This window comes from Lynx canadensis, chromosome B4, assembly GCF_007474595.2.
Source record: "Lynx canadensis isolate LIC74 chromosome B4, mLynCan4.pri.v2, whole genome shotgun sequence".
Lineage (NCBI taxonomy): Eukaryota > Metazoa > Chordata > Mammalia > Carnivora > Felidae > Lynx > Lynx canadensis.
Window position 1 is genome coordinate 2,377,364 of NC_044309.1, and position 19,237 is coordinate 2,396,600.

Consider the following 19,237-nt stretch of genomic DNA (forward strand, 5'->3'; position numbering starts at 1 on the left):
CAGGAGGCGCCACCCCAAAACATGCCCCTTTGGCGTGAGGATTATTTAAAGCTACAGGCACTTGAAGACAGCAGGTGCAAGAAGGGGGGTCTGACCCCGACCCCCTTTGCTTCCAGGAGATGAAACCCCCTTGTGAAAGCCATTCTCCCTATACCAGGAGGAAGGACACATGCTTGTCACCAGAGATTGGGGGAGGGAAAATCTGTTAAACCCTGTTAAACTAACCCTTACCTCTCCTTACTCCCCCACACATTCTAGTTACTTTTCTACAAGTGCATCTCTTCGTTCCACCCCCTAGATCAGCACTCAGGCCTGGCCTCATCCTGGGGTCTCCGTTCCTCAGTGGGGCTCCAGTGTCATGTCAAACTTACATTAAATAAATCCAGACGTTCGGAACTATTTCCTCCTGGTCACTGGTCTTCTGTGAACGTGGTTCTCAGGCCTGTCAGGAGACCCTAAGAGGACAGAGGTGATGTGTCGCCTCCCCTACAGGCTGAATGACAAGAGAGCCATCGAATTAAGATTTCGTAAATCACCTGCAGGGTGTGTTCAACGCAAAGTACAGAAAAACACCCAGAGAACTAACTAACTAACTAACTAACTAACACTAAGGTTTTTTAAAAGTGCTGTGAGACTTTCAGACAGGAATATATCCATCAAAAAGCTTTTCCAAGGGAAGAGAGGAAAATGATGCTAACTTTAAAGATGAATTATATCACTTTGTAGATCCCAGTCAAATGAAGCATTGAAATAGCATAGACTGAACATAAAGCCGGATGAGGTATTATTTAGAAATGTCCTTCTGAATTATACTTATTCAGTGTGGAAAATGGTATCTATTTCCTAGAAGACAGTGTGGTACAGAAGATAACGTATATGTTGTTTGAAGTTTGTTAAGAAACAAATTTTTCCATAATAATGAACAAGTAATTTATGCCTGACAAAGTGACTTTGTAATCGCCGAACGAAGATAAAAGAGGAATTTGATTACCCTAATTAATGATGATACGGCGAAGGTACCCTGCAGCAGCATGGGGCGGGTGTGGGACTAATAAACACTATTTAGTTATTGGAAAAACGCTGCTGATTGGGAATTATTAGCAGAGATGTTGATGTCGTCGCATTACAGCCGACTTGCCATCTTGCGTGGCGGTGGCCGGTGGGGATGCTGCAGAGGGCCTCACGCGACAAGACCAAAGTGGTCCCTCTGTGTCCCGCACCAGGCGGCAGCGAGGAGCAGGGCCGGTGAGCTCTCGTGACGGACGCCGGTCAAGGTAAAACGGCTTGCCCCCTGACTCTAAAATGACGCCGTTTGTTAGGAGCTGTGGCCGGAAAGCCTTCCACAGAATTCATGCAAAACGAACGAACAAAGCACACCACGGATTTTAGAATCTCCCTGAGCCAAGACAGAATCAGAATCAGCTCTTAGCACCACCCTCTTGCAGCAAAGAGGAGGGAAGGGGCCAGATTGGACCCCTGTCCGGCGGGTGCACAGCCCATCTACACCCAGCTGCTACCACGTGATGCTGGGAATTCCATGTCCAGAGGTAGGGTCAACTAGGTGTGCAAACGGACCCTTCCACCAGAAACCAGTGGTGCTGGAGAAGATACATGTGAAAATCTGCTGTAGCACCAGTTATCCCTCAATACCGTGAGGATCCCCCAGTGGCCCTAATCCAGTTAAAACAGGAGGAGTAGAGTTAAGCATTGATGCTGAGGCTTTGACCCCGAGGGCATTTTTCAAACCCAAGTGACTTTAGCCTTAGATTTTCTAGAGCTCTGGGGGCGGCTGAGCGGGAGATGACGGCTGTGGTCCCCAAACTCGAAATTCCGATGGGACATCGGAATCACTGGGACTCCAAGGGACACAGCTAAGTGGGATGGCAGAGAGAAGCTGTCCATCACCAGGAGAGAAGGCCAAGTGTCTACCTTAAATTGCACCCCTGGGTTGAGGAAAAGATACCTCAGGCTCAGAACTCACCCACAGGGGTTCCTTCCCTCCCGGGGAATGTCTCCCAGGGTGTTAGTACCTGGGTGGTCAGAGTAAAACCTCACCCAGGAATGTAAGTCAGAAACCCCCGTAGGCAACAGAGTAAACTTGCATTATCAAACGCAAATTTGCTCTATAAGACCCCACATTTAACCTCAACCACTTCTCACAGGGAAACTTCCACACAATATGAGTTCACAGTTAATAATCACAATCAATACAGAAACAGGGCACCTGGGTGGCTCAGTCGGTTGGGTTTCCGACTTCGGCTCAGGTCACGATCTCACGGTGTGTGGGTTCGAGCCCCGCGTCAGGCTCTGTGCTGACAGCTCGGAGCCTGGAGTCTGTTTCGGATTCTGTGTCTCCTTGTCTCTCTGCCCCTCCCCTGCTCAAGCTCTGTCTCTCTCTCTCTCTCTCTCTCTCTCTCTCTCAAAAATAAATAAACAATAAAAAAAAACTTTAAAAAAAAGACAGAAACAGTATGCCATGCACAGAACAGTACAGCAAAAACTATAAAAAAGAATCAAAACTGAAAAACCTTTAAATATTAGAATAATCACAACTAAATATAAAATAGTATGTTTAAAATATTTAAACTGAAAAAATTAGTGTTTAAATATGAGTAAAGGCCAAATGCCCATTAAAAAAATCATCAAGTAGATTTGAAAAAAATAGGTATCAAACAGAATATCTACAAATTGAAATACAATAATTAAAATTTAAAACTTACTGTATATATTTAATCACAGAGTAGACATATTTAAAGAGAGACTAGGAAAACAGGAAGACAATTACTATGCTTGATCATAGTCAAAAGACCAAAAAGCAACTAGAAGAAACTTAAAGATAGGACCCAGGGGCCCCTGGGTGGTTCAGTCAGTTAAGTGTCCGACTTCGGCTCAGGTCATGATCCTTCGGTTTGTGGGTTCAAGCCCCATGTTGGGCTCTGTGTTGACAGCTCGGAGCCTGGAGCCTGCTTCAGATTCTGTGTCTCCCTCTCTCTCTGCCCCTCCCCTGATCTCTCTCTCTCTCTCTCTCTCTCTCAAAAACAAATAAACATTAAAAAAATTTTTTTTGAAAAAGAGAAAAAAAAAGATAGCACTCAAAATCCAGCACAAGATAAAATTTGAAAAATATTCAAGAGAAGTTAATGACCAAGAATTCTATTCTATTCTATCTGGAAAGGCACAAACATGTGTGGGATTGGAACCCTAAAAGAAAAAAAGAAACAAACGTGGAGGAAATAAAATATTTAAAAAACCGAGTACGCATGTGTGTATACTGGTAAAAGAAATTCTTCTTCAATTTCCGGAATCACAAAGAATCCCAACTAGAACATATCCCCCTCAAACCCACCACAACATAGAAAAACGCACGAACGTCAAACACAAACAAAATGTCCTAAAAGCAGTGAGGGAGAGAGTGACAATCCTTTTGGACCAATGTTGACTTTTCAAAATCCAGCATCTTCGGTACATGGAGAGAACAGTAAATGCCAATCTAGAATTACCTGCCCCGAGAAAATGTGTTTCAAGAACGAGAGCAAACAAAATCCCCCAGGAACCTCAACAAACAAATAAGCTGGCGTTGCCGTCGTGAGCTCCTCGATAACAGAATGTCTAAGATGTGTGTTTCCCGGAAGTGGGGAGAAGAATTACAGAGGGAAGTACGAGGGGCCAGAAAGGGGGTGCTATTTGGGGAAATTAAACGCTGCCTGACTGTTTCTGAAAGTCGGTAAGGTTTCTAGGATTCAAAACGTCCCCAAAGGGCACCTGGGGGGCTCAGTCGGTTAAGCGTCTGACTCGATTTCAGTTCAGGTCGTGATCTCACGGTTCATGAGTTTGAGCCCCGCGTGGGGATCTGTGCTGACAGCATGGGGCCTGCTTGGGATTCTCTCTCCCTCTCTCTCTGCTCCTTCCCTGTGCTCTAAATCAATCCTTCAGTCACAACAAAACCCTCCCAGTCAGTAGTGGCTCCGTGGGGCCGGCCCTGGCCCCCTCCCCTCCAGCGGCGGAAAGCCGGTGCTTGCCGGGCCGGCGTGCGGGGTGCCAGCTTCTCCTTTCCCGGTGCTGCTTTCTTCTCAAGCGGGCTCTGGGTCTGGGTCTCCGTGTTCTTTCCTCCCCAGGAAAGAACATATCCCAAGGGATATCCCTGCCATTCCCGAGCGGTAACACGTGGTCGGTCAACCGGATGGGGCGGAGGGACGCCCCCAGAAAGCTGGCCGACATTCAGAGTTGTGTCCGTGGGGTTGTCTCTGACAGGGGTTACTGAGCAAGGAAGGTCACTGTCCCCAGTGTGGAGAGTGCCATTCAACCGCCCCAGGGCCCAAGTGGCCTTTCTTTCTGCCTGAGTTGGGGAGTCTGTCTCCTGCCCTGGGACGTCACTGCTCCTGGTCCTCTGGCCTTTGTGTTTGGCCTCAGACTCCCCGCAGGCCCTCCTGGGTGTCCAGCTTGCAGGTGGCGGGCAGTGGGGCCCCTGAGCCTGCAAGCCACCTGAGCCTGCCCGTCATCATGAGTCATTTGTGTCTCCACTCACAGCCAGCAGCTCTGTCTGTCTGGGGAACCCTGGCTCGCACACATGGAGACTCTGTCCAATTCCCCCCAACTCCCCTGACCCTTCCGGGGGTCCCGCTGCTGTCCATCCAGGGAGAACCTGCAGAAAAAGCGCGAAGTCCCCTCACCCGGGGCCCTGGGGCCCCGGGGGGCGGCACGTGGTCAACACCGCCCGCGATGGGCATCTGTGACTCACTGTGAGTCTGCGGATCGCACCCAACCGCTCAGCGTGATGCCACCTGTCTGTGCTCCGTTCCCTCCCCTGCGGGACACGCACATCCTGAGTCCAGGCTGCTTACTGTCACTGAGGACCTGGCTTTGTGCTGGGTCACAGAGGGCCGTCTCATGTCACCATTAGAGCTGGAGGCATGTCCCAGCCACCCACCCCGTCCCCAGCCTCACTCCCCCGTCCCTCCTTCCGCCCTCCGTCCAGGGCAGCCTGCGTGTCCTGTGTGCACACCTGCCCGTCCCACCTCCCACAGGGTAGCCGTGACTGTCCCGTCCCTGCACACGGGCAGGGAGCAGGTCAGGGCTCAGGATCCTCCCTGTGCAGTGACCAGACTATTGGTCCTGGTGGAAAATTTGAGGTCAGCAAAAAAAAAAAAAAAAAACCATGAATAATAATCCTTGAAAAAATTGGACAAGAAATCCTGTTTTCTGCCCCTTCTGTTAAGTTGATTACAGCAGTGGGAAGAGGGGGGGTGGGAGAGGGAGGGAGACGGAGTGAGAGGAGTCCAACTTGTATGTCAAAGCTCTCAGTGGCCCCCGTCGCCCACAAACTAAAATGAATTTAAACATCATCTTTGAGAACAACACGCACAGTCCCTGTGAACCGGCTGTTGCGGGCGGGTGTTGCTGTCACATAGCCTTGTTTGTAATTCTGGTGTCAGAACTACCTCCCTACATGGATATTTTGTTTTTGTTTTGCTTTGTGAATGAATAATTGGGGGGGGGTTGCTTATAATGCCCTTTTCTGACAACTCTTCAATAGAATATGTCAAAGCCCCGCCCCCCTCTTCATCCGAGCATTGTATTTTAAGTCCGTTTGTTTTTCTCTCTTCAGAATTATGAGATCCGTTGTCCCACGCATTTTTCCCGGTGAAAGTTTTTACAAAACATCATTCTTAGCATCCTCCTTGTCAGGGTATGGAGTGGCAGTGACTTCAAAAGGAATTTTCAGTAACGGTTAGAGAAAATTTCAAAACAATACACACATGAGGATTAGTGCGGAATCTAAATGACTCTGTGCATTAGAATTTTTAATGAGCCACAGGTTCATAGAAGTTATTTGAAATGCCCTAGAAACGACTGGATAATTAACTATGTCTGCCCAGTGCTGAGGGAGACTATTTAAGATAATCATTTCTTACAACTGGGTGATAAAACCGCTTGCATGATCTTGCCACGAGGGTAGCTCTCTGATTCTGCTGCGTATCCGGTTCCATAATTCTGTCAACCTACTGATCAAACGTTACAACCTAATAGTTATGCAGTTTCTTCTTTTCATTTCTCCCTGCCACTCCCGGGGTCTCGTAAACTAGCCACAGTGCGCAAGCAGCCGGACGTGCCTGCGCCGAGGTCCCACCACGGCAAGGACGTTGTGCACTTCAGGACTTCAAGAGAATAAGGAAGTGATAGTAATCACACATTCCACTGGGAAGAATGACAAGGACTTGTTGGTGGCTAAAGCACCCACGTATTTACACTCTTGCGGCTGTGAGTGTCTGTGGTGTGCGTGCAGAGGACATATTTCCGATTATTATCCGCCATATTTCAGAAGCGGAAAATGCCAGGTAACGTGCTATCTTGGCCCACTGCAGCTGCTGCAACAGAACACCACAGACGGGTGAGTTAAACCACAGGAATTTGCCCTACTGGCTCTGGAGGCTGGAAAGTCCAAGATCCAGGCACCAGCAGATTCGCTGTGTGGTGGGAACCCACTTCGTGTTCACAGACGACGTCTTCTTGCTGTGTCCCCACGAGGGGGCTCCCTGGGGACTCTCCTATAGGACACTAATCCCTTCACGGGAGCTCCACTCTTATGACCTCATCACCTCCCAAAGGCCCCACTTCCTAGCACCATCTCTGGGGGTTGGGTACCAACATATCAATTTGGGGGAAACAAACATTCCATCCATAACACATGTTCAAGGCCAAGTAACAAGTCAATTCCAGAGCTGTGCTGCACGCCCAAGCAGCCTGTGAGAGTCCACATCCTTAAACACTGAGAGGAGATCTTAGTTTACCTATAAATATTGTTTTATTTCATTATTATGTAAAACGTCCTTACTGAATCCTAGAACGTGTATATCCGTGTGCATTTTACGTGCTTCAATAAGAAATGAGTGAATATTCACTTCATCGCCTTGTACATAATTGTCATTTTAGTCGTCTGCTTGCCCTAAGATTCTAGAGAGACATCGATTCTTAAAAGACACCCCAACACTCATAAGGACACTTGGCCCAAGGCAACAGCTTATCCTATTCTTCTCTGTTAACTTGAGCTTGGGCCAAGAAAATCATGGGTGCATTATCAAAAGACCTTGGAGAATACCAGTCTTTGGGACCTGGAACACGGAGGTACGTGAGATTCGAGCCTTGGTGGTATTCCTTGCTTTGTCCCTCTTATCACCTGGCAAAATCTGACACAATGTGACAAGGCATATCTTCCATCGAAGGCCTCCTGATCACCCACAGATCACAGCCACCCTTTGCCAGCACTGTACGTGCTGGCATTTCCAGCCAAAGGAAATTCAAATTGTGCTATAAAATGGCCCACGTCGTAATATGCCTGGGGAGGTATTTTGCTGTCTCCATGAGACTTCAGTGTCATGAGAGTTTAGAGAAGCCAGAGTGTACTAGAAGCCCGGCCCCACTCCATTTCCTGTCCCACAGTTGGTTTTCCGTGAACTCCCTGAAAGACAGCGTTCGACAAATCTTTGGAGACAAAATTGTGAATGAGAAAAAGTAAAAAGCGTATTTTAAAAGGGATAAAAGTAGGTATTGTGAGGAAATGTGAGTGAATGAGAAAAGTGAAGGCTCTGTCACCCATCAGCCTTTCCACCCCAGGATCCTGTGAAAGGAACTTCCTGCTCGTATGACTGGTCACATGACCCCGTCCATGACACTGAATTAATTATATCTATTGAACGTAGATTTAGGGTGTACTAAAAATAGGGAGAAACCCATTACAAAAACAAGACATTTCTTCATACAGTATGTAACAGAATTTAACCCTACCATCTGTATACCTGGTGATGTATTTTAGCCAGCTTGATCCATCTATGATAAATGGATTTATATGAATAGATAAGTTTTAATTTTAGAACATGTATTGTTTGTACTGAGGTATATGTAGAAGCTATCGTAATATGTTCATTTGCTTTAAGAATGCACTTGTTCCCAAAAATAAATAAACGTTGAAAAAAAATTAAAAAAAAAAAAGGGGGCGCCTGGGTGGCGCAGTCGGTTAAGCGTCCGACTTCAGCCAGGTCACGATCTCGCGGTCTGTGAGTTCGAGCCCCGCGTCGGGCTCTGGGCTGATGGCTCAGAGCCTGGAGCCTGTTTCCGATTCTGTGTCTCCCTCTCTCTCTGCCCCTCCCCCATTCATACTCTGTCTTTCTCTGTCCCAAAAATAAATAAACGTTGAAAAAAAAATTAAAAAAAAAGAATGCACATGTAAAATACAATGTATCAGTAATATTTTTCTAAAAGGTGAATTACAATTATACCAATTCTATAAATATGAGAGTTAATATATATACTAAGAAAAATTCAACAAAGTTTTGTCATTAGGGCCAAGCCATCAAATACATATTTTAACAAATAAATAGCAAAACAGTTGAACATTTATTCAGACATAATCTTTATTTTCAGCTACAAACTTGTGTTACTTCTGTAAGCAATAAAAGAGGAAAGGTAATATTTTTAAACAAAATAAATGTATTTGCATTGTAACAAGATACCTACACAATTTCAGTATTCACTTAACAAATAAAATCTATGAAATACAGTGGTTATACGGAAAAAAAATTGTATGCCTTTTATGCCAAGTCTTAAAACAATAAATGACTTTTCCTATGGAACGTCTACATTTTTGTGTAAATATTTTAACCCTTGTGGGAGTAAAATTAATGAATTAGCATTCTAATTTAGGTTAGAATTTGAATCTGAAACTAACTGAAATCCATTTCATTGCAAATTCTCAAAAGGAGTTTGGAAGCACTCAGATTCAATCATACTCAAGGCCTGACGGTGTTTTTGCATTAATATATCCACTCTCTTTCAAAATAGGTTTTAATGAATTCACAAGTTGGCAAATGATTGTTGATCTTAATGGAAAAATAATTTCAAAGAAAACCCTCAGCTGTTCAAATGTCACTCATAAATGTAGCAGAAAGAATTCCAATGGAGGAGATAAACAGAAAGTTGTGGTCATAAAGTTTATCTACAAACTTGATAAGAATGAATCCATTAGTCCAGTAGAGGATTGTGATTATGGGCTTGCCCTGCGTGTGCCAAGATGCTACAACCAATAATGCTTTTTTCTGGCACTTCCATCATTGACGGCCATATCTTTTCCTATCATGCCCAAACAGAGGCTACGTCTGGATACTAACAAACAGGTTGTTGGAAATTGAAATAATTAGAAAAATTACTTTGACTGCACAACTTTTAAAAAAGGTTTGATACAGATTTTCACTAGCTTAATATTTAATCAGAATTTTGGTGTAAATGAATCATAAAATCTCTGCTTCAATCAGTAGAATAACATTTCCGGTGTGAGTGGAAAAAAACATTTTAATTCACAACCAACGGGTAGGGAGAAATCAAACAGCCAGCGATGCCTCAAATTTCTGTCAAAAACACCCCTCAATACACGGAAGGTAAGATTGATTCAAATTAGAAGTAATTTGGTCAACAAGTCCCCATGGAGTCTCAGACACAAGCGGATCCGCACAGAATTCATTCGTTCACATAAACCAACAAATACATCTCAGGAGCACAGCACTCCGTGGGATTTCCTCCTGTGTTGCTCGACTGATTCGGCATAGTCACTGAACGCCCACCCCAGGACACACTGAGGAGACAAGGGGATTGTGGCTTGGCATTTTCCACCCAAAAGACACAAAAGGGAAGAAGAATTGATCCGCTACATCCTGTCTCCCAGTGGTCAAGGTTGTGCTCAGGGGCGGTTAAATCTTGTGCACTTCCAGACCAGGCGCGTATGAGACCAAACGTCGGTCCCGAGAAACCTCGAAGCAGAAGCCCTCCGGCCATGTAGCTGAGAAGAGGGGCTGTTACACAGGCAAAGAGCTGGGGGCTGTCAAGAGGACAGGATAGGGGTGAGGGCAGGAGGTAAGTCGGGGCCCTGAGAGGTGCCAATACAAGGACTAACATGGTCTCAACTCACCAGCAGCCTTGGCTTCTACAGAAGGATTCACAAGTTATCTCCCGGGAAGGCCTTCTCCATCCGGAGCTTCTGCATTAACAGGGATTAAAAACAAACAAATGGAGCTGAACATTAGGAACCACCATACATGCGAGGGACACAAGCCACCAGGAGTCAGGCTTACCCATTAAAAATAAGCCATAGGTGTAGGCCTTTCTCCCCATAGAGCTTCACGGCCTCAAACTTTCCATCCCAAACCCTGGAGACACAAGAATGTCAACCTCAAGAGCACATACGCTTTAGACTGCTCTGCCCCATCTTTCTTCTCCAGCACCCACCACGGCACCTGGAATAGAGCAAGCACGAATAAATGCTTGTTAATTAAAGGAATCAATGAAGGACTGACCTATTTTGTATTAATGAATAAGTACCGTGAGGGAAATGCAAAGACAGACCACAAGCCAAGAGGCAGCAGACAAAGGATTTCACTGGCACATGAACGAAAGTGATAACCTGTTTGCAGGAGAAGAGTCAGGTCGGACCCTCTATTAACTTGCGGAAGAGGCCCGAACTACGCAGAAATCCGGGGTATGCAAATTGCGATTCCAAAGAAATTCCATTTCACACTCACCGAATTGGCAATACTTGAGAAATATGATAATATAAATTACTGGTGAGGAAATGGATCAATGGCGCTCTAGTGCCGGGGCGCTAAGAATTCAAATTGGGAAGACTTCGTTCGGGAAACAACTTGACATTGAAGTTGTGAAGTCGTGGGATTATAGGTCCTACGGCGACGGCACCGCCTCGCGCAGGCGCATCTCGGGGAACGCTTTGCACAGGGGCCCCTGGAGAATTTCTCAGAACGGTCATAGCCGTGCTGCTTGTACACGACAAAACAGCGGGGAACGAAGTAGGTGCTCGTCAACAGGGACTGTATATGAGTTGCGATAAATATTTCTACTAGTCCAATTTACACAGCGGACCCAAGGGCTGAGCCACACAAACATGGCTGGCTCTCGGCAGACGATGGTCGGTAGCAAGTAAAATTTCTGAAGAGACACACAGTAAGAAAATGTTTTTTATATGCCTCATTGGCATAGTGTAATCAAACAAGGTCTCGGTGCGGCACACCCGTGCAATAAATCTGTACGAGAGCTTTCTCACTGATGATAAAACTCAAAATCTGTTGTACTGCTCTTCAAAGGTCATTCAGGACTTTTCTACCCCATGGAACACAATGCAAGAATTTCCTGTGGCTCCCAAGACCTCCACCAGGTGGTGCCCTCCTGCATCTCCAGCTGGGTTATCCCCGCTCTGTTCCACGTGGCCCGTGCCGCAGCGCTACCCACAGAAATGCAGGTGGTCACATGCTGTCGTAGTGGCAGAGGAAGGCCATGTGACGGTTGACAGCACACACCATGGAATCACGTTGCCTAGCCTCACATTCGGCCTGTGCTTCCGACTTGGCAAGTTGCTGACCTCTTGGTGCCTTAGTTTCCTTGCCTGTTGAGTGCTATGTAATAGTCCCTGCCTCACGGGGTTGTTACAGGCACTAAATGAGTTAATATTTGTAACGTGTTTGGGAAATTTCCTCCTGAATGGGGAATGCACGAGCTCTCCAGAAGTATTTGTTGCACAAAATAAGTGGTGTGCCTCCCGCTGTGTCTGCTCAGGAAGTCCTAGCTCAAGTTGAGGTCAAGCCTCGCCTCTGCAAGGTTCCCCATGAATTCTCAGGCTCTCCCAAGCCCCCTGCAGGCCTTCCCCTCCCGACGCTGTTAGCTCCCTGGTTGATAATTGTCTGTCTCCTGTTCCGAGTTCATAATCCAAGTTTGAAAGAAGGAATCTTATTTTCTCCTTGTATATTTTTTAAATGTCCTGGTGTCTTAGGCATACTTTGGAAAGGCGTAACAAACGCTAAACTGAGAAGTAAGGGGAACAGAAGTGGATCACAGGGCATGAGCTGGAGGAAAACAAATAAAACGCCGTTCACATAGACCAGGTGAGCCATGGGTGGTCTGTCTTGCTATGAACCTGAACACAATGTCATACTGGAACAAGCTTGTTGCACATGGCATGGGCTGATTGCTAGATTTTCAGGAATATTGCGAGCTCCTTGTCAAACACAGACATTATGAGAAAGCAAATTGCATGAACCTATTATTAAATAAATTACATTAAAAACCAAGGTTATCTATACTCAAACTGTGTTGTTCCTAATTATGTTACTGTTATCTACGTTCACAGGTGATTTTTACTTATTCTATCTCTATGGCAGGAATGCCACGGAACCGTGTGCTACTGTGGGTTTCTTCCCGACCTGGCAATCAATCAGTGACTTCATGTTGGTAGCTTGAAAGCCATGAGGACGGGCCGACACTAGTGACCAGGTCTTGATTTAATGTTTGGTGGATGATATAGATTTAATAAAATGATGGAAAGTGTTAATAATGCAGTTTAAATTCAAAAGTGTCTCATGTCTGCAGCTATTAATTTGTGAAGAGCAAAACTCTTGATGAGATTTCCTCCCACTCTTTGACAACTAGTATCCAAAACATCAGAGAACTCAGTGACACGCTTGGTGAAATAGTGAAGTCTCCACGTATTTCTGTTTGACTTTAATAAACCAACATTCATGCCACAATCATGCTTGCTCATCGGGCACGATCAGCTTGCCTAGAGATACAAGAGTTTGGCGAAAATCAATGAGAGCCATCTGCGGGAGAATCAATTAGCTGCATGGAGTTTGTAATGACATTTATTGCACACGTGGCTCTTATGTATGAGTTGTGCGCTACACCTCCTTTATATGAGTACAATTTATAATAAATCTATGTACACAGGTCTAATGTACTTTTTTTTTTTAAATCTGGGAGCCAACTGTTGAGCATTTAGCAGAAAACCGCTGAAATAATATATCACATATTTTCAGAGCTACTGACAATTATGTTGAAATTGTCAGTGACATCCAATTTGGGTTGTAAAGCAATGATCAAAGTGCTCTGAAAAATAAATAGCTAAATATGAGTGGCCTAAAGGTGAGAAGCAGGAGCTGACTTCAAATTCATAGTATGTGAGCCGGAGGGAATGGGCAGTTCTGTGCTAGCAAATTTGGGTAAAGAATGATCTTGTGTAGGGGCACCTAGGTGGCTCAGTCGGTTGGGCGTCTAACTCCGGCTCAGGTCATGATCTTGCTGTCTGTGAGTTCAAGCCCTGCATTGGGCTCTGTGCTGATGGTTCAGAGCCTGGAGCCTGTTTCAGATTCTGTGTCTCCCTCTCTCTCTCCCTCTGCTCCTCCTCTGCTCATGCTCTGTCTCTCTCTCTCTCTCCTTCAAAAATAAATAAAAACATTTTTAAAAACTTTAAAAAAAAGAATGATCTCGTGTATCAGTCACGTATCTATAAAAAAGAAAGTTGTTAAGAAAAGAATAGGACATGCAAGAATTAAGAATAGCTTTAGATTATAAAAGCCAAAATATTGACCATGCGTCAGCCATTTTTAATGTTGCACCTTGCTAGCCCAAAACCACCCTAGGAGTTGATAAAACGTCTGTGTCTGACTTGCACAAGAGAAAACTGAGGTGTAGAAAAAATCTGTAGCATGCCCAAATTCACACTGGAAGGGACAAAGATAGAATTCAACCCAGGCAGTAGTTACCCTAAGCTCACACTTCAAATCTATCATTAAAAATATTCAAAAATGGGGCGCCTGGGTAGCTCAGTCAGTTGAGTGTCCAACTCTTGACTTCGGCACAGGTCATGATCTCACGTTTGTGAGACAGAGCCCTGTGTTGGGCTCTGCGCTGACAGTATGGAGCCTGCTTGAGATTCTCTTTCCCACTCTCTCTCTATCTCAAAAATAGATAAATAAACTTAAATTGTTTTTTTTTAAAAAGGAAAGAAATATTCAAAAAGATTCAACAAACTTGGGCAAGGAACAGGAGGGCAGAATCTTTGGAGGGGCCAGGCACAGTAGAGTTTCGTCCTTCACAAAAGCCTTCACGAATCTAAAGCAGGGGGAAATTGGCAACGTCGTTTAAATGAGTGAAACCAAAGGCTTGGCCACATGGAAACCACGTAGTCAACAATTCAAAGAACACTAGTTAATGAAAAGAGACCGTGCACTCACTGACTTCACATCCTCCCTTTCTCCTAGCTCTGGTGCCTTCCTCCAAAATCACAATGACAAAAATTCTTTCTTTCCAGGTCCCACTCACGTTTCATTGTTTTTTACTCCTAGACTCCATAACCATCAGAATTCTCACAATATTGGTCTATAACTCATGTTAAAACTTCGCATACTTACTTATCACGTAACATATCATATGGCTCATTTCTTTAAAAAAAATAATACCGTATGGCAGGATTTAACCTTCTTCATGGATATCAACATGCCTCCAAAGCTGTAGAAGGAGTCCGGCTTCCACTGTTTTTCCCAGCACAGTGGCCGTTACTGTCAGTCTGGACTTGAATCAGTTTCTTTCCCAGCAGTCTCTGCCTAGCTCAGGTATCACTCCCACCCAATCTCCATGAGCTCTGCCTGTCACCCGTGAACCCCACTAGGGGCCCATGGTGCTCCCCACTCACTCTGCAGTTTCTGATGAAGGACAGAGGGCCAAATGCAAAAGGGCTGCAAGGAATAATTCTACCTGGTGACCCATTCCTATGACTGATGATGGCATTTTGGGAGACCATCAGTGGGTGTAGGCCAACTGCCCAATGAAGCCAAAATGTGCTAACTACCCCTAATGTGCAAGCTGCTATTTAGGCTGACCACAGTCATTTCAAAATGCATTCCCTGGTGGGCTTTCTTCACGTCCAAGCTATAACCACTATCACCATCATTCTCCTGGACACTCACCATACAGAAATGCGCATCTGTCTAAACATGTACACCCATATATGTATATACACACATGTTTGTGTGTGTGTATGACAACAGAATCAGGCGGTGGAACCAATAACAGATTGAGCTACACAGGTGATAGACCTTACTTTCCACAACTTGGTCATTTGACCTGGATTCTGTTATCTCCGTGGCCAAATAAAACTCTTTCTGTTGATCTGAAGAAAGGTAATGTGGCCAAGGGACAATTCATCCAGGAGCCCCATTTTGTTCCAGCCAAGGCAGCAGAAAGAAAGGAACATGGATTTTGAAGGGATGCAAATCTGGAGTCTTGCTTTGCCATTTACTCGCCAGCTGGATTAACACCTGCACGTGAGACCGGCCGTCTGGAGTCCCTGCATTCCAGAGTCGTGGTCTCCACGATCAAAGCCACGTTCGTCTCCAGTCCTTACTAGTGGAGTGGCTGGGCCCGTGCTGCACAGCCCAACCAACCTCTGGGTCCTCGTGGGGTGAGAGGAAGGAGCAGGAATCAGCTTAGTAGTACACCTGTAAGTCTTTCCGCCAACATTCAATTTGGGGCAAACAGGAAGTGGGTAGGGGCATCAATGCAGGAATACAGGATCATCTGTGGTGTGTTCCTTCTGTTGGAGGTACGGTGTGGCCTGGCAAGACAGGCAAGGTGATAAAGCTCCAGGGCTGTCCCAAAGAATTACACGAATTGACCGGCATAATGTGTATTTAAAATCCCACGGCGCCTCAGAGGCATAGGGCAGGTTCTTATCTGGATCCTTAAAACGGGTCCCTACGATATTTCTCCAACTATTTGACTATAAAAAGAACAGCCTTCAGATGAACCGCGCACCACAAAATTGTAGTTCCGTTTATCTCATCTGTTAACTTTCTTATCATAGTAACAAAGTAAACGGGGTGGCCTCGTTACATACCGAGGAATTGCCTTCCTTGATGAGGGACCATGCCCCAGTTGTGCTCCAGACCCAGCACACAGGGACCTTGGAACCGGCCGGAGCAGGGAAGACAGTGGGTGAGTTGCCTACTGAATATTTCCTGGCATAAATAAATTCACTGATAGGAAAAGTCTTCTTTAGAAGTGGCAAACACGAGCTACTCAAGAAATCCTGATTGATGAAAATGGCAACACGCAGGGAGGGCAAAAGAAGTGTTTTTCTGCTCTGAACAGTCATGGACTCTCTGCATGGAAATGACCTTCAGTTGGCTTTTTTTGCTTTTATGCAACAACCATTAGCATTTTTCCTGCAATACAACAACGAATTAAGATAAATGAGAAGTGGATAAAATCTACCAGACCGTGTGCTATCTCAGCTTTTGGGTGAACCAGGCCTTGCCCTTCTGTCTCCACCATGCCGGCTGATTTTGAAAAATTTCTGGCCGATGACCTTGATGCACCAAGGAGTAGCCACTGGGGACTGGAGTCAGAAAACAATTTACTTATTTTGAATGCTGTGGTGGTCCTGAGCTTAGAGAGAAATGAGGAGAGGAGAGTGGGACAGAGATGGAGTGAGTTACAAATGGAAATTGTATTTTGGATATCTCTGTGACAATAATGGATGGAGGCCAGCCTCCTGATAGAGGCCCTACTGGGGAGGGCCACGCTTTGAGTCGCTCACGGACACCATGCTGTCCTTGCTCACGTAATGATTTTGCTGGGTCTTCTTGTGCATCAGGACTTTTTAAACCTTACGTAAATCAAACAGAATTCACTTCCACCTTCGGAGATCAGCGACTAACATGACGCACGTTCAAGTTTTCTGAGAGTCGCGTCTGGTTAAATGGAGACTAACATTTCTCTAGTCTTCTTAAAAGTACTTCTTAGGATCTGCACACAAGTATTTACATCTGCACTTGCTACAGGAGCTAGCACTCCCTAATTAATAGCGTCGTCATTAAAGGTGTGTTAATTAACACTACAAAGAAACCAACGTTATTTGCACGGTAATGGAAGGATCAAGTTAGAGTGTATTTCCACTCTTGTTCGAAAAAAATATGAAGGAATATTCAGACACGCTTTGCTAGACAAAATGATCTTTGCTACAGAAACTTTGCAACACAACAGAAAGGGTCTATAAAAAAAAAAAGTACTTTGAATAAAGACGTAGGTGCGAAGGACATTTAAGAGTTACGATCAATTTAAAAAATTATTAAATGGCCCATACACGAGATCATATGTTTCTCATGACCTAAATACATTTTTCACCCCGAGGGTAAAGCAAATTAACAGGGCTCAGCATTATCGCCCCTGCTAGCGAATGGCGAACTCTTTTTATATTACCGTGAATATGTTGCCACCGTAGTAATTTTGCTTCTGCAGCCGTTGGCTTATTTCGTTAAACATTGCGCGAGCCATTTCATACACAAGAGACCAGAGCAGCGCCAAAAAAAAGCCATAGAAATATGCTCGCGTTAAAGAAAAAAGTCGGGAAAGAAAATTCCATAAACATCTTTGGTGACTTACTGATCACGTTTCATTTTTACGTGGCTTTCTCCTGTATTAGAAGGCAGGCCAAATAATGTGGCATACTTTTAATTAGATCAAGGGACGAAACCTTGGATGACAGAGAAACAGCACTCATGGAAAAGATGACATACCCTAACTTTCTCTAAAGAAGAAAAAAAAAAAAGGAAAAGCTATTTCGTGGCCTTGAAGTATTAGGGTCATAAACTGATAAAATTATCCAGAAGAGCCTTAGAGACATCAGAATATTCCCCATTTAAAGCAGCAATATGTTGAGGAATAAATTTCCATTTTTAGTAACTCAGTTCTGCTCTCTGTAACCCCTAAAGGGCACTGCTGCTCAATGTATCTTTGTAAAGACAAAACTGTGGCTGTTTACTGTGCGTATTTAACCAGCTAATGTTGATCGCCAGGCCGGCCTCCTCCACACACGAACACCGCGCTCCTTGTAATGCCCCCCTTGACTCCTCCCTACAGGGAACTAGGAGAGCGGTCAAGGAGAACCATCTTCGCCAGACGTCCCGGGCTTTCTTCTTTCGCAAACGTGCATGCTGATAGATATTGCTCATTAAAACATCTGACGTGAAATGGAGAACTTTCGAGGAGAATTTCATGATTCCATAGAACAAGGGTGAGCTTCACAGCACAGAAAGTTACCCTCAAAGAAAGAAATCTTGTCGGTGTATTAATTTACCGAGATACAAGTGCCTTCTTGACCATCACGCTAGTTTCTTATCGATTTCATAAATAACATCGCAAACAAGCCTCCCTTTCGATCTCAGTTAAAAGTAAGAGCTTATTAGTGTCATACGTCAACATAGTAATTGTCTCAAAGAGCAAAGTTCCTGAATAATTATTAATTCATTTTTAGAATCCTGGCTAAATGATATAGACATAATTTCTTACCTGTAATTTCTGTTAATGCATTTAGAAAAACTAGGATCAAAGAGGATATGTTTTAGACTGAACAATAATCTGTCATAGTTTTAATATGTATATATGATATTTTGTTTTAATATTACATATATTAATATGTGTATATTGTATTTCTTGAATTAGGAAAAAAGCAGTCATCTACATGAAAGGAAATATATCTTTATAAAATATATGTGGGCGGGAGTACGAGCAGGTGGAGCACAGGGTTTCTAGGGCAGTGGAACTACTCTGTGGGACAGTACGATGGTGGACGCATGTCCTTAAGCATCTGTTCAAAGCCCCAGAATGCACAACACCAGGAGTGCGCCCTACTGTACACTGGGAACTTTGGGTGACAGTGACACATCAGTGTGGGTTTATCAATTGTCACAAATGTACCATCAGGTGGGGGACGTTGATAAGGGGGTAGGCTGTGTGTGTGTGCAGGCACAGGGGGCATATGAGAAATCTCTATAGGGGCGCCTGGGTGGCTCAGTCGGTTGAGCGTCTGACTTCGGCTCAGGTCATGATCTCACGGTTAGTGGGTTCGAGCCCCACCTTGGGCTCTATGCTGACCGCGTGGAGCCTGGAGCCTGCTTCAGATTCTGTGTCTCCCTCTCTCTCTCTGCCCCTCCCCCACTCATGCTCTCTCTCTGTCTCTCAAAAATAAATAAACGTTAAAAAAAAAAAAGGAAATCTCTGTATATTCTTGCATACCTTTACTGTGAACCTAAAACTGCCTTAAAAAACAAAGTCTGGGGGCGCCTGGGTGGCTCAGTCTGTTAAGCATCTGACTTTGGCTCAGGTCATGATCTCATGGTTTGTGGGTTCGAGTCCCGCCTCAGTCTCTGTGCTGACAGCTCAGAGCCTGGAGCCTGCTTCAGATTCTGTGTTTGCCTCTCTCTCTGCCCCACCCCTGCTCATGTGCTGACTCTCGAAAATGAAAAAACGTTAAAACATTTTTTAAAAGTAAAGTCTAGGAAAACCTCAAAGTCATGTGGCTCCTGAAGTGAAAAACATGTGTGTGTGTATAAATATAAACATACACATA

The 19,237-nt window shown here is 44.8% G+C and overlaps 1 non-coding gene across 1 annotated transcript; it reads left to right on the forward strand.

The window, feature by feature from the left end:
* The first annotated feature begins 18,667 nt into the window (after positions 1-18,667).
* Positions 18,668-18,752, forward strand: TRNAR-UCG. The gene has a single exon. It is a non-coding gene; the product is annotated as a tRNA-Arg (tRNA).
* The last annotated feature ends 485 nt before the right edge of the window (positions 18,753-19,237 follow it).